Raw genomic sequence first — 14,981 nt, 5'->3', positions numbered from 1 at the left:
TTCTGAGACTTTTTTACTGCTGAAAAAAAGGCCATTCAACACAAATCCCTCCCTACTTCTACAATAAAATCCCCTCCCCTTCCCCCCCCCCCTCAGTCCCTAAATCCCTCTGACTTTGCAGCCCAAAGGTTGCTCCTTTTGCTGCCAACTGCCTCAAGATGCAGGTGGGTGCTTGGTGTGTTCAGTAGCAGCAGGGCCACAGCTCATTTCACCCTGGGTTGTTGCAGAGGCATCAGCAGCCCCGGCTCTTGGTGCAGGTGTTGCAAAGATGCCTGTGGGAAGGGGTCTGGGCAGCAACAAGGTTCCACATCCATCTCCTGTTGCCGGTTGGTCCATGCAAGCAGTGCTCCAGTTTAAGCAAAGATGCTTAAGGATCATCTCTTTTTTTCAATATGCCAGGACACAATTTCCAAAAGCTAATTCGCACCTCCGGTGCAATTGTGTTGGGAGCCTCTGTCTCCAGGGTAATGCCTGCACCCTTCCCAGACAAGATCTGTGAGAGAGGCTAGTAGACCTCAGCACTTCCTTGCTACTGACTGCAAGGGTATTAAAAAAAATGAATGTAGATATAAATTATTAATATTTGCATGGGAAATTTCTAACCCTATTAGTATCATATCATTAAATTTGTTTCTTGCGCACAGGCAGTGATTTCATTACAAAGTGTAGCAGAGCGTAATGCCAGCTCTGCTGTGCTGGTTTTGTCAATTAATGATGAGAGGGAAAGAATCTGTTGTTTATCAATGGCAAGGCCTTTGGGGCTTTTCCTTTTGCTTTGCCCCTAGTATATACTGAGGAGTGGTGGGTGACTGCCACCGGGCACATGCTGCACTCACAGATGTGCTGGGGTGTTACGCTGGAACTGGGGGGCTTAGCCCAGAGGAAAGGAGGCTCAGGGAGATCCTTACTGCTCTCTACAACTCCCTGAAAGGAGGTTGTAGCCAGGTGGAGGTTGGTCTCTTCTCCCAAGTAACAAGTGACAGGACAAGAGGAAGTGAACTCAAACTCCGCCAGGGGAGTTCTAGATTGGATATTAGGAACAATTTCTTCACCAAAAGGGTTGTCAAGCATTGGAACAGGGTGCCCAGGGAGGTGGATGAGTCACCATCTGCGGAGGGATTTAAAAGACGTGTAGATGTGGCTCTTGGGTCATGGCTTAGTGGTGAACTGGGAAGTACTGGAGGAACAGTTGGACTCGATGATCTTAGAGGTTTTTTCCAACCTTAACAACCCTATGATTATAAAGTTCTATAAAGGGATGAGGGTTGAAAAGCCTCTGGTCCAAAGCACTTTCCACCGCTGGCATCGGACAGGGAGTTATTTATTCCAGGCAGTGGCTGTGGCCATCAAGCAGCAGCAGCAGCAGTTTTTTATTGCATCCATTCTAGGACACTGAAGAAAGATTATGCATGCTTGCACCATGCCAGATTTTTATTAGATTGCAGGCAGGGGTTAAACTGATCCTTGTCAGCACAAATATAATGCCCAGGGTGATGGGAGCAGCATAAATTGAGGACAAGAGGTGGCCGCTTTTACCGCTGCTCTCAAGAATGCTCTGCTGTTTTACTGCATCGTTTGCTCTTTAATTGGGACATTTCCCTCTGGCCAGGGGATGTCTTTCCTTTTTTGCCAATGAGGTGCAATAAATAAATGGGCTGAGGCACAGACTCTGAGGGGAGGTGAAGTACAGAGGGCAGATGAGTGACTGTACCAGAGCCCTTTGAATGTCCCCAGTTTGCCACAGTGGCTATTCTGGTACATCTTTCCCAAGCTGGGGACTCGGGCAGGGGCTGTCTTGTGGTGGCAGGGGGTCTGCAGTGGTGCAAATCATACAGGTGCTTAATCTATTCATCACCTCCACTTTTTTCAGAGTACACGTCATGAGGTGATGGACCTTAGGGCTGGGTCAGTGAGGTGTTTGTTTGTGGCCAGTTCTGGTATGTCTGTGTCATTGTAAAGCAAATACTTGAAGGAGCATGCAACAGTCCTGCACACAGGGCTGGCCAGACCTGTTGATTGGTTACAGCAGAGCAGGATATGGGGGTCTGGCACATGGCCACCCCAGCTTGGGGCTGCAGGGCACCTGGGGGGTCAATAAGATCCTCATTCAGCTGTCCTGTTATTATTTACCTGCAGCAGTAGATTAATTAGATATCTTCCACCCCCACTCCCCTCCCTCCCTGTGCTGGCAGGAGAGGAAATCCTGCTTTTGTGCTGCTAATGGATCTCACAGATCTAGTAAAACATTACAGTGCAGACAAAATGTCTCTTTAAAAGTGCAATAGAAATTCAAACTCTCCACTGAGAACAAAGCCAGTGGGGCTTTTTGCATCTCCTGTTTTTATTATATTCTGTAACGTTTGTAAAGTAGATCACTTTTATCGAGGGAGTCTATCTCCTCTCCCAAGCTGTAATTCCTAGACCTCTTAAAGAAGATTTCTGCTCACAAAGGAAATAAAAGATAGAAATATGATGCTCTCTGACATTTGAACACACTACTGAGAATCTGAATTAAAAGGAACAAACTCAGAAAGTATCATTTATACAGCAATCAACTTTAAAAAGTCACCGTCTGCTAAGAGTTACCACCTGGTGTAGCTGTGTCTTTATTGCCAGACAGAGAATAGGAAATAACTCAGGGAACTCTCCTGCACCTGCTGGGTTTTTCCTGGCGCCGTGCACACTCCGAGCCGTGGTGGCTGGGGAGCCGCAGGGTGCCTCTTGCAACTCTCCTTCTACTCCAGCTCACTACAGAATATAAATCTGAATACAGGTGCCATTAGCAGGGATGATTTGGGGTTGTCCAAGTTATAGCTTAGTATCAGCTTTTCAAAAAGTCTAAAGGGCAAAAGAAATGACCACAGCTGGAACAGGGACATGGATGGGATTTATATTTAGAAATCTGATCTTTTTCCTTGCTTGCTGCTCACCTCCTTGCTGTCCCCCACCCCAATGACATTTCCTGGTTTCTCATAGCCCTTTCTAGTTTTGTCTCCCTATTTCATCATAATTGATGGTAACATTACCAAATTCTTTGCCCTGTGCAACCAGTCTAGTGCTCGCCTTGCAGTATTTTGCCTCATTTTGGTCTTCCACTGCTCATCAGCTCCTAGAAAGGTTGGGAACTTATTGATATAAAAATTTCCCATCAAATTTTATGTCTTCCACAAAGACCACTCTGTGTTCAGGTGATTCTTAGCACAGTTTAATCCTCTGTGCTGCCGCTGCTCAGTGTCACTCACTCTGTCTTGGTAATTGTGATGGTTTCCCTCCGACCTCTCCATGCACAAGACTCAATTATGGCAACACAATTGCATGCACAACTTCAAGTCTTCAGGTTTTTTTGGGAGGAACTGGGAACTGAGCTACATTCATGAGGTGTATCAGCTGAAAAGTGTGGAGAGACTTGTACAAGTTATTTATGCATTGTCTGCCTTGAGTTTTATACAACAGCACTAAGTGCTGGGAAGCTGCAATGCCTTTTCCCCACCATGTTTCCCATCACTGCACAACATTTATCACAGACTGCTTGGTTCAGATGCAAGGAAACAAGGCACAACAAATGAATTAAGAAAAAAAAGTGTCCTTGCAAGTTTCCCTTGTGTCTGTGCTGTCACTGAACCCCATCACTGCCAGGGCTGCTGAGGAGCATCATCATTATTTAAGCTGATGCAACAACACCTATCATGGCAGGCAGTTGGATTCCTCTCCCCTTTTAGGAATTTTAAGCCTCTTACCCCATTCCCTCAGGAGGCCGCTGCGTCCTGTCTCCTTTCCAAGGTCTTGTCCTGTTCCAGAGGCAGAGTAAGGGATTATAGAAAGTCATGTTACTTTGTGCCTGGTGGGGAAAAATGCTTTTGTCCTCACCCTCAGTTATCCGTCCCTGTGTGTATTTGCAGATTTGTGCTGGCTTTGGGAATGAGAGTGCCCACAGTCCTTGTTGACTTGCTTTAAGGGTTTTAATTGCATTTAATCACAAAGGTCTAATTAAAGTTTGAAGGCTTTATTTGAGGGCAGTTAATAGATAAATTAGTTAAATTAATTGTGGCTTGTTGTATACAGAGATACCCTTGGTTTGGCAGAAGGGCAGCCAACACATGCTCTGATGACAAATATTTCCAGCCTGGCCTGTGGGTCTGGAGTACCCAAGCCCCTGGGGCTTGATGGTTCATTTTACAGGGTGTGGGGCTGTGAGTGTCTTCTGCTGGCTTTCTATCATCATCTTCATCATCACTCATACAACCTCATTTATTGCAAAATGAAATAACTCTTTAAAAGCTGGATAGGAATCTGCTGTGAAACATGTGAACAACCTGCACAGGGGCAATTGCCAAGTGCCAAAATGGTCTGTTCAAGGTTAAGTTTTACATTTTAAGCTTCTTTTAGGTGGAGGATAAACCTCAGAAAGATTCAGAAAGCAGAGTGACACTGCCTTGAAGGACACTAAATAACATCTCTATTTTTCCCTATAAATCAGCTGCCTTGGGAGCCCACACTAGCATTTCATTGGTGACCTGCTTTGGATTTATCACCAGGAAAAATCAACATGCGCTGAATTGTCTATAATCCTTCCTCAGATGGAGGGGGTTGAATGAGCTGGGATTTTGTTGCTTTGTTGAGATGAAATGTAATTACCTTATGGGCTTTGCATGGTGTGTTAAATTCTGCCAGTATTAAAGCGTGGTACAAGCTATAGAACTGTGCCAGTTGCTGAAGATTTATGGAGTAAAAGGTATAATTTCACACTTCACTGCATTTTATTTTGAAGTTGGATGTTGACGTGCTTTTCAGTTGTTTAGATATGTTTATTTAGCCCTTACTCTTGGTTGAGACAAGTAGGCTGAGGGATTTGACGTGTGAGGGGCTGGAGTTGCCTTCCTCACTTTACAAAGGAGACACCTGAGAGAACATGAACTCCATGCTGGAGCCCTGACCCAGCATCCTTTATGGTGACAATGCACCAACAACTCAAGCATTATGGTTTTAGAGGGTGAAAAGTCTTTCTTCTGTCTGCTGTATTTCAATAGTTTATGTTTTCCTTTGCTGTTCTCAAGAGCCATGATGCAGTTCACAGCCAGTTTGGCCCCAGAGCCAGTGGCTGATGCTACCAAAGGAAATGATAAAATTTGCAAAAGTACAAATTCCTCCAGAGATTTTCAAGCCAGACTGGCCAAATATGAGGGGCATTTGTGTAACACATCACAGAGATTCCCTCATGACTGAGGCAGTGCATGATGCTGTTCTCACATCAATAAATGGCACCTCAAGAGCATTCAAAAACTCACCACTGGTGAGAGTCCTTATAGCTGGACTCCTGTGTTTGACTCAAGAGAACTGATAAAAGAACTAATGACTCTTTTTAATGAACACACACACTCACTGCCCCCCATGTATAGCTGAGCCAAGCTGGGTGAAAACTCCTTGCACTTCTGTCTGTACTTCCTTGAAAACTGCGTGGCTTTAACATCCATCAACTTCTACGTAGGGCAGCACAGCGACTAGTTCATTTTTAGTAATGACAGCACGTGCCATCTGGTACCAGTGGTTAATTGCTTGAAAAATTCTATAAAGAATTTTTTTCATGTAGCTTCATAAGAAGAATCCATCTATTTTTTTTCCCCTTTTGTTCCCACCTCCAACAGTCACTGAGGGTCCATCCAGGAGCTGCATGGAGGAGTGGTGCAGTTCCTGAGGTAAAGAGTCAGGGTGAAGGCAAGAGTCAAGGCCTTTGGGCTGCCAGGGGTCCCTTGCCACAGCTCTGCCATCCTTGGAAGGGGAAAGTGTTAGTCCAGACTAAAGACACTCATATTTCTCCAGTCAGTGAAACCCAAACCCCTCACGCTGCTGACACTGCGGTGAGCTGCTGTTCTGAATACCTCAGCAATTCCTTCCCAAATAACCTAATTTTGAAGACTGGTGTCTGATAGCTGCTGCCCTGGCACACTAGTGATGTGTGCTGGGGAGAGCTGCTGTTGGCCCCGATGCTGCTGGACACACAACATGTGGAGCATCGGCTTCAGACCAAACCCGGGGCTCTTCAGCACCTTTGTCCTTCAAGTGACTCTCCCAGATCCTGTGCTAAGCCACTCACCCAGGAGGAACACCTATTTCAAGAAAGACTTTCCTTTTGAACAGGATTGACTAAAAATAGCCCAGATCCAAGCAGCTGTTGGTGAGCTTCCAGCGTGCCTCAGCTGTAAAGCTCCAACATGAGGGAACCGTTCCTGGAAGAGCCATCTTGTAATGCGGCACTGGAGGAGAGTTACTGGAAAGGGCCACCCTGTTCCTGGCTCTGTGTCCACAGCAGGTTTAGGTGACAGTAAGCAGCTCCCTGGCCCTGCAAAAGCCTTTGCAGGGCATTTGGGGCTTTCTGCTGCCATCAGCCAGCTGCCACCCAGCCACCGACACCTCTCTGGTGCTGTACATACGGCCAAGCCCCACAGGGCTCTCCCACCTGCACCCACACACCCCCAGCTTGGAGATGCACATCTAGAGAGACTTCCTTCTGGTAGTAACTGCTGGATCTGCTTCAGAAGGGAAGTCCCTGTGTAAATCCAGCGCTGAGTTAACTGAATTGCAGCTGCTTTAGAGTCAGGGGAAGGGCTTCTGTGGAACAGGCACTGCAGCTATGGTGATGCCTATGCCTCTGTACTCCCTCATTAGGTGTTTTCTGTCTCATTACAGGTAAAAAATGACTATTATTAATATAATTTTCATTTTTTCCCTAATAATTTCCTGAACTCATCAGCCTTTTCTGGTAATGAAACATCTCCCTTGTGCCCTGTTTCACCTGCTTTAGTATTACTTCATGGGAGTTGTTATCTCCTAGAAAACATTGCAGTGCACTGGAAAACTGTGGGATAGAGCTCTGTGGGGTATGTACAACACACAGCCCCCTCCCAGCCAACCCACGCACAATGGGCTGATGCTGTGCTCACAGCAGCATCCTGAGTTTAACTGTTTAATAAAGGCTCACGACTGTTTTCTAAGAGAGCCTACACCTATAATTATTTTCTTCATGAAGTAATTTTGGTTTCACAGGTAAACACCAATCTCAGCAATTTCCACTTTTAATACACAATCTGATTTAGGACTAAACATCCTCTGCCTGCTAAATAGGTATTTATTACAAACAAGCTGGCCTGACACCCTTCCTCACCACCCAGGTTTCTCCCCACCCCCCATACAATAATTATGGTTCTGGGGGGGAAAAATATGTTACAACACATGCCTGAGGGGGGCCTGAGCAGTTTAACAATGTTTAATTACAACATTAGCAGTGTGGGTGAGGCATACAAGTAAACAAGTCATAAATCAGCTCATAAAAGGAGCAAAATAACCCCCTTCCACCCACACTGACTGCAGATGGCACTGAACAAATGGTGTCCTGGGATGCACAGGAGGTTTGCAGATCTGCATGCCATCGAGCTGGTTACAGCCACAAATGTCCCCAAGAGCTGGGTGTCACCTCCTGTCCCCCCAGGACTGACCCTTGAGGGGATGGGGTGCTCCCACTCCCTCATCCCACACAAGATTGGAGCTTTTCCCATGAGCTTTTTCCGCCAGGATCAAGGCCCTCCTGTCTGCTTGGCCATGGGCTATTCCACTCATCAACCCACTGCAAATGGTGTCATCTCTCCAGCTTGGTTTCCCTATGGAAGCAGTGATGCAACACCTGGACTGGTTTTTCAAGAGAAAATTTGGGAATTTCCATGGGATGTGGTAGCTGGTGTCACCCTGCCCACATGAGGGGATTGGCATCAGATGCTTATCCAGAACCACTGTGGTCAGTAAACCGTGAGTTAAGAAGGATTTACATGACAGTGTGAGAGAGCTGTTAAGAGCTGTTAGAGTGTGCTCAGTGATCCAGCTACAAAAATGTGCCAATGTGCTTGATAAAAGACTTTAACTGCTTTAAAATATAGTTATGGGCTATTGCATAAAGGAGAAACAGTATCTTAACTATTCACAGGCATTGAATGTGCTTTGCTTTATCATGTGTTACAGTGATTTATGCAAGATACAAAAAACAATTGTCAAAAATGTGGAAGAAAAATTCAAAGCGAAAAGCACAGCCATTTGTTCTGATAACATCTGGTAACGTGTTAATGCAGGGGAAGAGAAACATCAGTGCTGCAAATGGAAAGGGACCATTCAGCAAACTAAACTCTTCATTGGGAAAAAATGTTCCACAGAATAATAATTATCCATTAGCTTTAAAATAACCTACAAGTTAACAGCTGTTTTCGTAGCATATCACACGTTTTTCCAGGGAAAACAAATCTATCAATAAGTGAATTTGTATTTCTTATGCTCTTTGTTTTCATGATTGGGTGAAAACAAAACCTTGTTGAAGACAGAATAAAAGATGCCTTAGGAGAATAAAGGGTTATAATTCAGTCAAGGTTTCATAATTGCACTGCATACCCACTGCAGTGGAAAGAGAGCCTTGAGCCTGAAGATTTTGTGCAAAATCCTTCATTGTTACAGGGCCTTGCCAGTTCATATTTATGTGGTTTATGAGGTGTCACGTAGTTGTACATTTTAATCTCCTGGCACCGAGTTTATTGCTGAGAGGACTGCAGAGCTGGAGGTGTCAGAGGACCAGCAAGGGGAAGCAAATTTGTGAATTAGCACCCTTATCCTTATTTCACTGGGTTCTTTATGCAGGACCCTACAAATGTCTGTTGCCAAGATTTTCTCGGCTCTGGGGCGCACATGGATGGGGTCTGAGCCAGCAGAGCCCAAGGAGGAGAAAAGCATGTCCCAGGGAGTAGGGTGGGGTGCAGCAGCTCCCCTGGGCCACCAGCCACACCAGGGCTGGGGGCAGTTCCCTGCCACAAGCAATGGCAGTAGCACTGTGGTTCAGCATCAGGACTCTGCCTGGCACTCAGTGCTACAACTCCAGCTGTAAATTTGACTACAAACATCTCATTCCCGTTTAAACAATGCATCATTAACCTGTAACAGTGGCAAAGTGTTCCCACGATTACCTTCAATGTGATGAGTGCACAAAGTGATATCAAGCCCCCTGTTTCACTTGGAGGAAGGTATAAATACCTTAAATACCTTCTGTCTGTGTGTGTGTAGCTCTCAGGTGGCTCTGGAGGGGAAGTGGCAGCAGGAGATGGGATGATGGATCCATGCGAGCTGACATGCTTCTCTCGCGTGTCTCAGCACCTGCCGTGTGTTGGTTTGCCCGTGAGCTGGAAGTTAACAGGAGATATCAGCAAAAGATGACTCCTTGGAGCACCTTATGGACTGATCAGACACTTCCTTCTATTGGCACATGAGGATTTATAGATCATATTAAATGAGCTGTAATGCACAGCAAGTGATCAGGGCACTGTAATGTATCAATGGCACGATGAGCTGCCAGGCCCTCACCACTCCCAGCCCTGCTGCCATGGCAGACACCCAAGGGCAGGATGAAGCTGTTTCAGACAGAAATGGAGGATTCTCCATGCTTTGCACTGGGCTGAGTGTAGAGTCCCAGTCTGGCTCTAAGTGTGCACAAGGGAAGGGTCCCTTGCTTGTATGAAACACGTCCCTCATAATAACATCTGTCATTGCTGCTCAGGACATGATACCCTGGGCTTGCATCTGGGGGTCTCACAGCAAGGCCAGTGTTTAGCTCTGGCCCCTTTGCTATCACCCCAGAGAAGGCAGCATTGGGACTGGGCACCCTGGGACCCTTGATGCAGTGGGTGAACTGTGTGGCACTGCAGAGGAGCAGCAGTTCATTGAGTATGGCAGGAGCCCTTCACGGGTGTCCAGAGTGTCCCACATGGCCCCTGTCCATCCCTGTTTTCCTCTGCTCAATCCCAGCAGTATGATGGGCAGCCCCAAGCAAGGATGTGCCTGCACGCGGTTGGAATGACTTGATTTTACCCTACTAACATTTCAGAGCATGACACAATGGTATTCCTCCTCAGAGGCCCCTCTCAAGCCCCAGTGAGAAAACAATGGCCTAATGTACAGGAAAATCTTGCGTGGGATGTTTCCTGAGCTTTATGTATTCATTAGAAAATTACCCAGTGCCATAATAAATGCATCCAGAGCTTTGATATTTTGCACATCAGGTGGTAAAACAGTAGCTGTGAATAGATTGCCTGGATGAAGGTTTCTGCCTTGAGTGCTGCAGCAGCAGATGGTCTAATAAATATGCAGTGCTCTAAAACGACGTCAGTAATTTCAGTGACCTCAGGTTCTTTGGTCTCCCACGCAGATAAAATGCACAATCATCCAATAATAAACTTTTTCATCAAAAACCCCCCTAAGCAGTGTAATGTAAACATCTTTTGAAGTACACTAGCACTTTGTACTGCCGGAGCCTAGCCAGGTTTCTTTATGAAAAGTATTTTACTGTGGCTCTATGTATGGGTCAGTGCAGAGGACCCACTATTGGCATAGCCTGAACCTCTTCTCTGGCAGTGGCCAGTCAAGGATACCTGTGAGGATTGGGATGAGAACACAGTGTCAGTCCCCAGGAGCACTCAAGCCACAATGCAAAAGTAAAATTCCTTTTTATTTAATGGCTCTTGATAATATTTTTCTTCTGCTGTTTTGTAAACCTGTTTCTGTAATCTTTCAAACCTGTCTGTTCTTCAAAACTCCCGGTGAAAGAACATGATAACAAATTAAAACCCTGAGATCTGCTGAAGATGCCACATCTGCAGGGATGGATCACCAAATGCTCTGGCTTTAGCAGAATGTTCTGCTCCCCTGCAGTCCATGCTGGACCATTGTGCCCGATGGCCAGGAGCCAATAGCAGCTGTTCAGGTGTTGTCATCTCCTTCCCCTTCCAGTGCTGAGGGGATTTCTGTGCAGAGATCTTGAAGGACGCCAGTGCAGGGGCTGTGTAATCAGAGGGACCTATGTGGGCCACATTTTGACAGAACTAGAAAAACAACCTTTATTACAAGCATAATTCTGGTGCCCTTAGAACAAAAAAAAGGTGAAACTGCTGCAGAGCTGTGCTCAGCTGGGACACCTGGTGTTTGCACTGGCCTTGTACTCACCTCCAAAAACGTCTCCCAGCACCTCGGCATCCCCAGCCCAAGTCCGCTCTCATCTGCCATGCAGACTGGATGGCACATACCTGCACAGGGATTAAAAGCATCACAAGACTGTTGATTCACCACTGATTTACCACAGGAACCTTCATAATCATTCTTACCATGTAGTTTAATGCCCACAGATTATTTGTCTGCTTGAAAACTGTCAAACTTGGAAACAGAACTGCTTTTAGAGTGGTGTGATAAGAGCAAAATCCTGCTCAGGTCTTTGCATCCTGGGCTGCTGCATGTGAGCCCTTGGGAGCTCATGGCTGTTCCTGGGTTTCATCCAGGACTTCTGCATCTGTGCTGGTGACAACGCCTGCAGCAGGATCCCCAAACATCACAGTCAGAAATGCCTGTACAGCTGCTAATGAGCAAGTTAAACACCAAATAAGAAGAAATGACAAATATTGTTGTTACATATTCCCATGGGTATTGTGAAGCCAAGCTTTCAGTTTATCAGGGAACTCAATTTAAATAGACTTTTTCAAGGTCCTGAAAAAAGCGGCAGATAAGGATGCCAAGTTTCTATAGTAACCATGAGAAAAGCAGTGATTATCAGCAATACCACATAGGAAAGACAGACTGGATTGTTTTTTTCATTTTACATGTAGCCCATTGCTTAAAAAAATTAAGCCCTGTTTTGAAAAAAAGAAATACCGTGGAAAAATAAATTGAATATGAAATGCATTATGCAAAATTATTTTCAAGGATTTTCCAGCCCGTGTATCCTTGCTACTTGAGTCAGTGTTTAGAGGATGTGCCTCTGAACAGAATGCTTTATGGCTGAAGACTATGTGAATAATAAAGCATGACTTTTCATATTTTCTTACCTAGTAACCCAGGCAGCAGAGGAGAAAAATCAATATTGATTTCTTACTGTAAGCTCCTTAGGACAGAGTGTGTTCTTGTTTGGCATAATGAGGCTCAGAGGTACAGACAACACTTGGGTGCAGCACTGCAAGATTATGAAGTCCTAGAGAGGCTTGGAGGAGCCCACGTGGGTGCACAAGGTACCAGGCTGTCAGTGACCTGCACCTCAGGGCTGCTGCTCTCCACAGACACCTGAAAGCTGAAACCTGGTAGTTTGGCTGGACTTTGGAGAAAACCCTGGTAGATGGACCTAAGAAAAAAGAATGAGAAATGAGGAGAATCATTCCAGCAACATAGAAACACACTGCTCTGGGCTGTGTTTCAAAGCAATAAAATGTGTTTTAAAGATTTCTTCTTCCTTCTGAACTATCTGAAAGCTGGTTGTGTTTTTTAGCAAGCAGAAACAAAGCAGAGATATCAGTCACATCTCACGTGTGTAAGGAACATAGAAAGGCCTGAGAGACCAATTGATTGACTTGTGATCTGCTGACTCCAGCAGCTCTACCAAGCTAACTTCAATTCCTATATTTTTAATGCAGATCCAAGGAACATTAATGAAGCCTTACTAAAATCTACTGCATTTCAAAATTTCTGTTCCCAAAAATCATAACTGATGCCGGGTTTGTAGAAATAAATCCCTGCAGTTTCATTAACATGAAACTTTATGCCCAGACACAGGTATTTTTTTTTACCTGTTGGAAAGCATGCTCTAGTGAGAACTGTGTGATTCTCATGGGCTCAAACATTGCACATGACTGCTAAGAGCAAATCTCTGTGTTCCTCATCACTTGCCATAACTGCTGGCTTTGACAAATTGGCTCAACAAAGCACCTGCTGTGTGTCAGCAGTGCTTTAGTTTGAGGTTCACAGGATGATGATTAAGAAAAACATTGTGAGCAAAACTCAGAGCCCTTGTGAGCCTCCCGTGCTGCTCAAGCCAGAGGTGTTGTTCACAGCATCAGGGCAATCAATCCCCACAGATACTGAAGACATAAAGCTGCTAACTAGAACACAAAGGGCAAGGATCCCAAACTGCTGATTTTGAAAAGCAGGTTACAACTGCTTACCTATAAAATACTGCTGAATCTGAAAACAGATTCTATTTGTACTTGACTATGAACTGGGATCAATAGACTCACCCTGAACCTACTGTTGCTACTCACCTGACTCCTTATCTCATTAAAGGTGGAGATAAGAGCGTGGAGTCTCCAAGGACTCCCTTTTGCCCAAGCTTTGCATGCCTACTGGTGCACTTCTGTATGTGACAGGTTGGTGACTGCCTGCTGTGAAGCCAGGACAAACACAACCACCCAGATAGGTGCTGGCAGACAATCCCTCTGACACCAGTATGCAGCCAGTATTTAGTTGGGTTCTTTTTCCCAAGAGAGTGGCTGTCTCAGAAGCATCAGGGACCCAGTCTGGACTCACAGTGGTGCCCTGCAACACCCAACCTCTCCTGTGAGACATGTGGCTATGAAAGAAAGTTAATAACATGTTTTAAATACCCTTGCTACAGACAGAGGGAGTGTGGTCCTGATCACTAAATGATGCCAAAATGCCTAGATATGCACAGGCATGTACAAGCCAGCATCTGATTTTTGAAAGTCAAAATTATGATTTCATTGAACTTTAAAACTGATGATGGTGTTAGCAAGAACAGGTACAAATCTTTCTGGCTAAGGTGGGGTAAGTAAATTATCTCAGTGCAGTATCTGTCTTCCTGTGGATTTCAGTGCTACTCTTCCTCCAATCAATTTGTGATGATATGTTTGTACCTGCCACAGAGCCAAATACACAATTTGATCTTATGCCAAGCCACTATTAACAACTGCATTTTCAATTGATTCTAGGATATTCATTAACTGGGATCCACAATTACATATAATTTACAGGCGTATAATTTTAAATCACTTGCAGTGAGCTTACTAAGCTCGCTTTATGACATTCAAATACATTATTCTTAAAAATTCACTGAGTAGTCAGCTTGAAAATAATTACAGTGGGTAGCACTGGGTATAATCAAGTAGAAACTTAGAACAAGAATCACCAGAAATGCCTATAGATCACTTTTGCCACGTGGCTTTCACATTCCCTTCTGCTGTCTCCAGGAAAGTGTTATGTACTGAACTGGTGGACTCCAAAGCTCTTCCACTGACTCACCTCCATTACAGCAAAACTCCTTGGACTTCTTGTGTCATGGACAACTCCTAAGCAACACCTTTTCTCCTATACCCAGCACCTGATGTTTTAATGATTTATTTACCCTTTAGGCAAGCGTCCTGTTGGTTGGGGGATGCTCTGAGCAAGCAGCACTGCACTTGCTCTGGGGCTGGGAATGTCAGGCGCAGCTCGGAGCCAAGTAGCAGCCAGAAACTTCAGGGTCAGGTTAACTGGATTTTAGAGCAAAGTACAGTACACAGTATCCATGCACAGTAATAAATCCATGAATAAATAAAACAAATAAAATACATACACAGTATTTGACTAATTTTATATAATGATTTCATTTCCAAATGCTACATATGGTCTGTTTTTTATCTGTATTCTTTCTCTGTGGTCAGTAGAGGTATTTTACATACCATAAAAGCAAAATATACACTGATGCAGGCAATTTAAAACTCCAAGTTGGAACTTTAGGACCCTCACTGAAAACTGCACTGAACCCCAATACAGACGTGTTAAATGAATTGCATTATTTTATTGCAAGGTGTAATGGAGAAACTCACACAAACATGTTCGACCTGCCCTTCGAGCACAGCCTGCCACATAGATCACATACAGACCTCCTTGCCTTACCCGAAACAAGGCTCCAGTTTCTGAGTGTTGGACCAATCCCTCCCTGCTCTTCAGCCCTGTGTTGTTACAGCTGTAAAGCCGATGGTAGCTGATGCCGTCAGCATCTCACCCCAATTAAAAATACACAGTAAGCAAGTAATGTTTTGTTTTTTTGAGTAAAACCATAATTTACACATAAATACCACCAACCTTCTTGATTCAGTTTCATTTGTTTTCATATGGAAGCTGTGAATATTGGAAATAAATTAGAC

The sequence above is a fragment of the Corvus moneduloides genome, chromosome 11 (assembly GCF_009650955.1).
Source record: "Corvus moneduloides isolate bCorMon1 chromosome 11, bCorMon1.pri, whole genome shotgun sequence".
Taxonomy (NCBI): Eukaryota; Metazoa; Chordata; class Aves; order Passeriformes; family Corvidae; genus Corvus; species Corvus moneduloides.
The sequence above is the reverse complement of the archived record's forward strand: the minus strand, read 5'-3'. Positions refer to the sequence as shown.